Source organism: Nelusetta ayraudi, unplaced genomic scaffold, assembly GCF_046127955.1.
Source record: "Nelusetta ayraudi isolate G7.1 ecotype Tasmania unplaced genomic scaffold, CSIRO-AGI_Nayr_v1 ptg000100l, whole genome shotgun sequence".
Classification (NCBI taxonomy): domain Eukaryota; kingdom Metazoa; phylum Chordata; class Actinopteri; order Tetraodontiformes; family Monacanthidae; genus Nelusetta; species Nelusetta ayraudi.
This window is the reverse complement of record NW_027466150.1, coordinates 464,606-475,165: the sequence shown is the minus strand read 5'-3', so window position 1 is coordinate 475,165 and position 10,560 is coordinate 464,606. Positions and strand designations below refer to the sequence as shown.

The window sequence follows — 10,560 nt, the reverse complement described above, 5'->3', positions numbered from 1 at the left end:
AGATTTATTAAAAATCTAAGGCAGTGTTTCTCAAGTGGTGGGTCGTGACCCAAAAGTGGGTCAAGTGGGTTGCGGAGCTGTTTTGATTGGGTTGCGACTTTGTGGGCCGTCCCCTCTTCCAGATCCCCCTCGTGTTATTTGTTTTTAAAAAGGGGGATTTAAAATATATATATATATATATATATATATATATATATATATATATATATATATATATATATATATATATATATATGTATATATATATATATATATATGTACATAAATATACATACATATATATACATATATATGTATATAATTTAGATATTATTCTCCTTAGTTGAAAAATAGTGTAAGTTCCTGCTTGCTCAGTAAAATATGAAAATCATAATTATGGGTGTGAGTTTCCTTTCACTACCTTTCAACTTGACATTGCATTTCATTTTCAAGGACCTCATGTATTCATTTTTATCTCTCTGCCGTCAGCCCTATTTACCAATGAGTGGCCAAGCTAATGGAGGAACGGCCGTCCCTACGGCTCGGCCCAATCAGAAAACATTTTTGGATGAGGTGGTGATGACCTTCACTTCTCCGATGGCCTGGCTGCTGGTTGTGGCTCTGATCCTCACGTGGTCGGGAGTCGCCATCGTCCTCTTTGACCTGCTGGACTACAAAACTCTGGCAGGTAACCAGCGCTATTGCTATTTATTGAGTGTTATTCTTGCAGTTCACTTTTTTTTTTTGTAAGAAGTTCATTGTATCTATGTATTGAATGTGATGTTCGGTGACAGGGATGTAGCGATATCCAAATTTCACATTGCGATAAAACCTTGCTCGACAAGTCGACAATATGATATATATCGCGATATTAAAAATAGACACGGAAAAACGAGTCATTATGTGACTCAGGGACACAACATTTTTTCCCATTGGCCAAGTTTAAAAGTGTTGAGAACTCAGTTTTCCTTTACTTGCAGCATCCAGCACTTTTGCTCTACTACTACTAGATCTGCATTAGCAAGCAGAGTGCAAAGGCTGATGGGCCACTGTAACTGCAGTTGCCACTTCTCTACCCCCTGCGTTCCCACAGCTGAAAGAACTTTGCTTTTCATCATAATCTCACGTAGTACACCACATTTATTTGTTTGAGGCGGTCGTACGTCTGCGATAAAAATCCAGCGGAGAAAAAAAAACACAAAATTGACGATACCGCGACATCCCTGCAGTCCCTGATGATGTGCCGTGTTCTTTGTCTCTTCACTTTGATTTCTCACTGTACCACATTGTTCCACACATCATGTACACATCCACATTTCATCCAAACATCTCTCCAACTTCCTCTCAGACATTTTTGAAGGTGACTTCAAAAGTGGTTCCCCAAAGGATCATCGCATAAAGGCCTCGTGCATCGACTCTTCGTCTTAACATCGGGGCTCGCATATTTCACACACTCACCAGAGCAACTAACAACAAAGAGGTTCACAGGCTGGCGATACAGCTCGTTGTAATTCTACAGTCAGTTTTGTCTCAAACACAAAGTAACGACGCCTGTGTTCCACACGGACTTGGAATTAGACGCATTGCCGGGCTGCTGCTCGCTTTGTAATTCCGTTATCTGCAGCGCAGCGCAGTGGATTTCTTGTTTTTGGGTGGTCAGATTTCCCTCTCCGTGATCGCGCTTCAATTAACTCCACCGTCGCGAGATAACAGAGAATTAATATTGCTGGAGAACCGCGGCCGAGTTACGATTAAAGTCGGCCGTCGAGATTGTTGCCTCTCGAAGTGCCGAGCTGTGATGACGGCCCGCAAATGACTGCGATCGGGCTCACGGGGCTCCGCGCAGCTGTTTCTCACACGATATGCAGAGATTATGAGGACGTCTGATTGCGGCGCAGCAGAGGAAGCAGAGGAAGACAAAGCGACATGCGCGCCCGAGCGTGTTGTTTTGTAATTGTGGCGCGTTGCATTATTTAAAAAATGCGGATAAATTATTGAGAGTGTGTACGTTTAAAAATGGCAACAGTGTAGTCCGCGGACAGATACAGATGTTGTATGGTTTTTTTGTTCATATCAGAGTGTGTATACTTATCTTTTAAAGGATTAAAAAAAAAAGATTACCTACCCTAGTATAATTTATTGTGGAAATCTACTCTAAATCTATATTGTTATACTAAAGTATAGTTGTACAGTATAGCACAGTATAAGTACAGAATATATATGACTTGACTGACTAAATCTTTGTGAGTTCTCTACAGCCGCCACCATCACCACACGTCACCATGTTTTCACAGTGGATGATCGCCTTGTCTCCCACACATTGAGCACACTCACCTCTAACGCCTCTCCTCACTCTCCCTCCCCCTCCCCCACCTGTTCACCTCTTCTTCCCATCTCCATGCTGTCAATCACCTGCCATCCCATCCAAAGAGTACACATCATACTGTGATGACCCCGTGTGTTTACATCCTGGTAAAAACAAACAAAACAAAAAAAAAACAACAACCCGAAAAACAGCCGCAGTAAAACAGCATCGATTGTGTGACACACCGCTAACATGTTTGTGTTTGACAGATGAGGAAAAAACTCTTGAAAAAAGTCTTGTTTTGAAAAGTCTTGTTTTTTGCATGGTGCCCGTCAAGTGTGTGTCCAATGTTAAAACCCCTGTGGACTGAACCAGGACAAATCGAGAATCAAAAGTGGTACTATGTTCCACCCGTGAAACTTCTGTCCAGGAAGCTACATTGGATGTTTTGGCTAAAAACACTGTGTGAATGTTGCTAATTCCAGTCATAAGGGTCGGCTGAGCAGTGAAGAGATGTGCTGATTCTGTTCACATTTGAACACAAACAAAACAAAGACTTCACTCGTTCTCACTACTTCCTTCTGTGAAACCTCAGAAAGCTGATGTGGATTTAAAAATGGCAAGTTGTTCTGCAGAAACTGAAATATAAGCCAGATAATTAGTCTTATATCCTTCACTGCAGGGTCCCCATTAGCAGCTCAGCTAAATGTCAGCTGGGACACAGTCCACAGTTCATTTGGCATGTTGAGTAGACTCAAGACACAGACACATTTGTGACTCTGAACAATCTGTTCTGTTTCTTTACCGTCATAATCCAAATGTTCAGCCTCCAACCAGAGGGAAACTTCACCTGTACAGTAAATTTCACTGTCTCTGAGGTAGAATGTGATCTGAGCCCAATGAACCAATAAAAACAGATCCACAGGCCATAATATAAGCTATTATGTTATAAATTAACTTTACTTTTGAAACCATATATTGAATATTTTTGGTTTTAAAGCAGAGTTATTTTGGAATATTTTGAATTTTTTTCAACAAACTCATATATTAAAACTGATTAAACTTGCACTCAATAGTTGACTTTCTGTTTCAAAACCTCCCAAACAGAGAGTCTGCATATCAGCACATATTGTACACTCTGCGCATTTGGATTAAGTCCAGAAAAAGTTCCTCATTGCATGTCTGTAAAAGTGTGGTGAGTTAACTTATGTGCATGCATTAGAGGTCCCATCAGTATTCCACCCATTTTGCAGATCTTTATCTTTCATCCTCGACTCCAGTGAAGCGGACTCGCCGTTAATTATCCCAAAAAACTTTAAAAAAAAAAAAAAGAAAATCCTCAAAAATGGATCTCAAGAAGTATTTAGCCATCTGTTTAACAACCACCCTGCAAAAATATTGGAGAGATGATTCTTCAACATGTTCAGAAGGAACAAAAACAATTTGGTTTGAGAGGGCGGACATACATAAATCTAAACATGTAGATGTAAATGCTGTTGCATAGTTTTACAATTAATTATTATAAATTACAATAAAACAGACTTTAATGTAATGTAATTGTGGACTTCTTTTGCTGACGTCCACGTTGATGAGAAATAGTGGAATAAAGCAAAAGGAAAATAAGCAAGAATGACAAAAGCTGGCAAAGAAATTGGGACGCTGAAGGGGGAAAAAAAAACAATATATATGATAAAGGAAGAGAGAACGAAAGGGTAAAAGAGGACAGAGGAGACGTTACGGGGATGGAGGCCACTTGTAGGGACAGCAGACGAGCAGCAGCAGAAACAAACAAGCCGTGTTTTTCTGCAGCTCGACGATTGGAGCTATTTTACGCTCTGAGAGGTGTTTCACAGCCTCCTGGGCTTCCTGTTTTGATCTCTGCAGCCCAATTTGTTTTCTCTCTCTCTCTCTCTACCGGCTTTGTGCGTGCACTTTCTTTCTGTGTTGTTTCGTTGTTCTTCTTTCATATCACATTGATGTGGATTCTAAACGATGCAAAGGAGGGGGAAAACGGTTGAAGGAAAAAGGCACGGAAGCGAGGGCCGAGACGAAAGGGTGAATTTAGAGGGGAAAAGTGGAATGAGTGAGACAGGTGAGGGGGAGGGGAAAAAAACAGAAGGCTGAAGAACGACAAAAAGGACAGTGGAGTTGGTGGTGGTGGTGATGGAGGGAAGGGTTGGCCTTCTATTGCTGCTGGCTCCCTCACTGTCTGGAGTGCCAATCAGTGAAATGTCAGTGCATTAATCAGCTGTTTATGAGGATCCATTATACGAGGGAGGTGGGGTGGGGGGATCGGAGGGCGGCTAGCAGGCAGCGGCTTCTTCCACCTGAGAGGAAATTCAGGCCATGAATTAATGAGAGCAGCCGCTGGGAGAGGAGCTGACAAAAGCACGAAAAGGTGTCTGCGTCAATGTGTGTGTGTGTGTGTGTGTGGGGGGAGGGACGGGAGGGGGGACTTGGCGTTTTAATTGACCCGCTGATTTAAAAGAGCACCAATAGCGTCTTTTTTTTTCCAACCGCCCGCCCACACGCCCGTACGCCGCCACCACCACCTGCTGCAGGGTGTAAATCTATAACGTTCAGCAAGAAAAATATCTCTGCAAATGTCAGGTAATTCAGTCAATATGATGCCAGGAAGTAAGTGATAGCCGCTGAAGTTAGCGAGGCAATAAAGAATCTGTCAGAGGTTCCACATCAGGTGTTCCACACTGCACCCCTGTGGAGCAGCCATGCATGATCAAGAATCTTAAAAAAAAAAAAAAAAAATCATTTTAAGAGGTTATAGGAAATAGCTTGTTTAGCCCTCTGTTTAAAACCTGACTGACTGACTGACGCAGCCAGGACGCCTCTGCGGGCGGAGCCAGCTCCTGCCTAGCGGTGACATCTATAACCTCGGACATGCACCCCTGAGGTATAACGGCCCTTTGTGACATCACAGATGGCTGGTTTTCCCTGATACGTGTTTCTAAAAAAATAAATAAATAAATAAAATTCAAACTACAGGCTGTTTGTTTCCTTTTGTGAGATCTTTCAAAATGGACGTGAGAAATAAATTTGACAAAATTCTTTATCTGTACAGCATGCTGATGGTGCGGCTGCAGTGGTTGCCTTCCACACAAACCCCTAACATGCTACGAGAATTTTTCGCCCGTGAGAATTTCCTTCTTTATTATTATTATTTTTTTCACGCTCGCATGGATGTGAAACCGAGTGCACGCCAACAATTGGAAAAATACGCGGGGCGACGGAGGCCACTGATCAATTACGGACTCCGTCTCTTGCTATTTTTCTTTAATCTTCTCCAGCGTGTTTGCTTGGCCTCACTCCTCTCAGCCAGTGTTCTGTTCCTCACACGGTGCCGTTTGCCTCCCCACAGGTCTCCCTCCCCCTGCTGCCATCGCCAAGAGGGGTCTGAAGACAAGAGGCAAGCAGAAACACCCCGGCTGGCATACACACCGCACATCAAAAGAAAATAGAAAAACACAGATAAATCTCCAGAAAAACTCCAAGTTTAACCCTTTGTTTACAGCCTCCTGCTGAAACACTTGGTTTTAGCTCCATTGGACCTTCTGCATGCTTGGTGCGGGATACGTACAAAGCGGTGTTGGAGTTGAACTAACCAGCAACTCAACGGTATCGGCACCCTTTGTGACATCACATAAGGTTGATTTTATACTGTTTTTTTTTTTTTCCGCAAAACAAAAGAAATATGGGCAGACATATTAACGATTATCGTTAGAAAATATTTGTAAAACAAATTTTAGACTTTGCAAAACCTTTAAATTTTGCAGCAAAGAGCTGTGACCAAACTGAGACTAACAACATCAGTCAAACAGATGGATGTGGGACAAGATGCAGCGAGAGAAGAATCCAAAAGCAGCTGCAAACTAGACAGAATTTTCGCGACGTTGAACGTGGGAAAGCTGTTTAAAGCGTAGCCGACGGTTTGAACGTTCTAAATACAGCAGGTCCAGACATGAGATTACGATTCTTCCGTGTCTCTTTTTTAATTAAGGGACATCAAAAAAGCACAACAAAACAAAAAAAACAAAAAAAAACACCCATTTTACTTGAGTTTGACTGAGGCCAGCATTCAAGGACTAAACATTATAATCATCACATAAAGCAGGAAAACATTCATTATTCAAACGGCAATTTTAATTCCTTACTGAGCGAGCGAGAGAGGGAGTGAGAGAGAGAGAAAGTGAGAGAGAGAGTGAGAGAGAGAGAGAGAGGGAGAGAGAGAGAGAGGGAGAGAGAGAGAGAGAGACAGAGAGAGAGAGAGAGAGAGCGGACCATCCATTTTAAGCAAAACAGGCCACAATGAATCATTTATCCACAAAAATCACAGTAATCCATGACTAATCAAAACAATGCATTATTCATAACTTTCCTACAGCGCATATCTGGGAAAAGTGCATTTTATTATTAAGATTTTTTTTTAACTTAATTTGGCTTGATGCTTATCAGTGTGGATCAGTTTGCTGTGTACAAGTTCTCGTCCAACTAAAAAACACAGCAACATGTAGATGCCAAAACTTTGTGACATTTCTTTGCTTTTTTTTTTAGTTTTAAGAAAACTACAAATTCTCAAGGACAAATGAATTTAATGATGTGACAACGCTTATGTTTCCTGAACCGCTTCTCCTTTTAGGTCTGATTCGTCCAATTAAACCAAGCCGCGCCGCCGCCGCCGCCCATGGTGATGTCACGGCACAGGAGGGCACCGATTGGCTGGGGATGCTGTGGACCCTAGCGGTCAGTTTAGTGGCTCCTGATGATGAGGAGGAAGGTATTCACCAGCTAACTGAAACCCTCACATGTAAGAAAACATCCCACTCATTCATTCGTATTAACCGCTTGGTGACAAACATCTTCAATGCGACCGGCGCGCTGAATGAGATGCCGACATCGCTCTCGACGTCTTATTTGGGCCATTTTTTTCGCCGCGAACCCGGATCCATGATTGACGCTGCGATTTTGTGAATCTTAACACACGAGTGAGATAATATATTCCCAAACAAGCCTTACCGATTCACCGCACGCCCGGCGGGTTCGGTTCGTGCGAATGCAGCCCATACAGCGCTGATAATTCTAATGATAGAGCTGTCGGGATGTGATCATTAACCACGCAATGCGGTATAAAATCACCATAATCACAACCTGCTAAGTTGTGAAGCCGCATCAGCCGTCAATATCAACGCTCATCTAATCCTGCTCATCCCACTTTCAGTAGCTGCAGATCGGGGGAGGGGGAGTGGGATCTTTTAATTAACTGTGGGGAAGGGCTTAAACGAGTATCAGTGCCAATTTTAAAAGGCTTTAAAGAATCTTTTTTTTTTCTTTTTTTTTTAAATCTGTTTGCTCGTGCAGCCAACTATAGTTATGAAAAAACACAGTCAATTTAGGGTGGAGGAAGTTCAAGGGCAGCACAAACATATGGTGACTGAAGTGGAAGCAAAATGACTTGAGAATCAGTTTTTTGAAGTAAAGAGTTAGGGTGAATTCCAATTCCTCCCTTAACCCTCAATCTCAACCCTCAATCTCAAAAATGCGCGCTCCCGCGAGGTGCAAGTGCTGTCCCGATTCTAAGAACGTCAAGTTGAGGGATGAGTTTAAGGGCTGTATCGCCCTCAATATTGAGATTCTCCGGCACCACCCTTGGCAGTAAGGGCTACCCAGAAGGCACTGCGTATTTTCGCCAAGACATCTTCGAAAAAGGTTGCGATGTAAAAGCGAGCTACAAATGGAAGTATTTTCTTAGTTAATAAAGATATAAATATTACGAAACCATTGTGTTGTCTTAGTTTAAGACTTTTTTTGGATTATTGACATCGTTGTTGCGTAACATTTTTTTTTTTTTACTTTACGAGGTTTGTCAACCGGACCGGCGGTCCCGGCTTCACGTTACTTGTATACCTCGTTGTGTAGCGAAGGAGGACTTCTTCCTTTTTCGCCGTCTTTTTCTTTTTCTCCTTCTTCTTCGTCGTTGTCGTCTTCTTGACAGACTGGACGTAGCTTTGGCGTAAGGCCGCCCCCCACAGTCTGAAGATGTAACCGCACTTAAGGGGTGTCCCATTTCTAAGCCCTTACACTTATTTTTGAGGGCCAAAGATTGAGGGTTAAGGGCGAGGGTTGAGATTGAGGAGTTAGGGGAGGAATTGGAATTGGCCCTTAGTCTGTGAAAGAAATTCATTAAAAAATGTATAAAACAGTTATGACAACTTTGAAAATTAGTTCACAATAAAGTTTTGGCAGACCCCTTCAAAGGTTCTGAGAGCAGACAAGGTGACCTTCACAGATGGAAGTGTGTGGCTTTTACAGAAGCCAGGGGCGCAACTGAGAGGACAGACGAGCATTTAGCTAATCAACTTGCGCTAACGACTGACAAGCAATGTGTCCCGTCCCCCGTCCCCCCACCCCCCTACTCCTTTTCAGCTTTCCACTCGGAGGAGCTCTGAAATAAGAAGATGGTGGGGAGAAGAAGAAGAGAAGGAGGGAAATGTTTCAGGTTGAGGGTAAAATGGGAAGGCAATGAAGTAGAGAGAAAGGCTGGAATCCTCGGGTAGAGTTTGCATTTATGTTTTGATAACTAGAACTTCACGAATGAATAAAGAAAACGTTTCTGAATTATTAAAGTTTTTTTGTTTTGTTTTGTTTAAATTTAGTTATTTGTAATTTAGTTAGTTATTTTGACTGTCATTCGCATGGGAGCCAAAAGCCGGAGCAACACCCACTTGATTGTTAACTGTGAGTTGTGCTGTGAGTGGGAGGGGATGGCTACTGAAATGCAAATGCAATGTTTTACTGCCTGCTGGCGGTAACAATCTGACATGTGTATGTGATGAAAATGTAAATGTCGTTAAAAAAGAAAAACGGCGCATTGGCTGCAGTGACACAATCATTTTGTCGGAGGAAAACACTCCAATCCAGACGCTTCAGACTGACGAACCTGGTCACCTCCTCATACCGGTCAACACTTTGGTCTTCTCATCTGTCCAAAAAGATTATTATTACATATTTATTTCCCTTTGTGGTGGTGGTGGTTTTAAAGGAAAACCTTGGTAAAATTTCAGTCATGTTACATCAATTGGCTTGTCGTACTTGACAATTGTAGTCATTTTTTTTTTGGATCACTAGAGCTCTTCGATCAGATAAGGTGATGTGAGTCGAGTGAGGGATAATTGTCTTTTGTACCAACTGCATGAAAGGTAAAAGATCCTTGAACTGCATACAACGGGCGGTCAGAATAGCAAATTGTTAAAAGAGAAGCATCCGGTGAAAAAATGATATAAAATGTGGGGAGCGTGTACCCACCAAAAGTCAGGTCAGCCACGACGAGGGATGTAAAGCTCCTTTAAATTAATGGTTTAATCTGCCTGATTGTGTGTCTCCAACATGAATGAATTATTAGACTCCACATCGACTGCTGTGATTTTCATTATGGCCATTAGAATGTAAATGGTATTCAATTTCATCAACACGATAATGTGATGGGGCGAGGTTCTGTGAGTCTATGTATAATTGACAAAAGGAATGTCACACACACACACACACACACACACACACACACACACACACACACACACGTCTTTAGATAGTAAAAGCTATGAATAATGGATCTTAGTGTCCCTTTGCCGGAGGGAGAAGCTTTTAAAACATAATTTGTTGCTTTAATTTATTTACCCAACCTGGCAACCGTGGCCCTTAGGCTCAGGGCCGTACATGGCGCCCAACATCTTTGACTTACACACACACTTTCACAATATCCTTGGTTGTCTTCCACAGCAATGTGTGTGAAAAGTGCCACTCAGAGAAACAGCACCGGTCCGGCCTGCGCGAGAGGCAGAGCGACAGATGTTCGCTGGAAGTGTTACCATGTGGGTGTTGGGCGCCCGCTTTTAAATCCATCCGCTACCCGACCTGCTGCGAGCGAAACTGAGACATTCAGCTCATAAACTAATCGCTGAAGACACTGGGAAACGCGCCCGTGGTCGACTTTTGCACTCCCGAGAACGTCTTTCGGAAGATTGAGCAGCTTTTTTTTTTTTTTTTTTTGCTTTCTCTCTTTTGCCTCTACAGGCTGAAAGGCTTTAATGATGCAGGAAAGGGAAAGACGGGAAGACGTTAGCGGCGCGCCAAAATCACATATTTCCAAGGGTACACTTGAGTGAGTGCAACAAACAAACTAATCACGACGTGGGTCGCGCTCTCCCTGTGGTATTTTGTGAAAGCAAACAAATTCACATATCAACCAAACGCACCCCATATGGTTT

The 10,560-nt window shown here is 42.6% G+C and overlaps 1 long non-coding RNA gene across 1 annotated transcript; it reads left to right on the top strand.

The window, feature by feature from the left end:
* Positions 1-5,958: 5,958 nt before the first annotated feature.
* Positions 5,959-8,922, top strand: LOC142903030 (uncharacterized). Its single transcript, XR_012929172.1, has 2 exons — positions 5,959-7,106; positions 8,723-8,922. It is a non-coding gene; the product is annotated as an uncharacterized LOC142903030 (long non-coding RNA).
* The last annotated feature ends 1,638 nt before the right edge of the window (positions 8,923-10,560 follow it).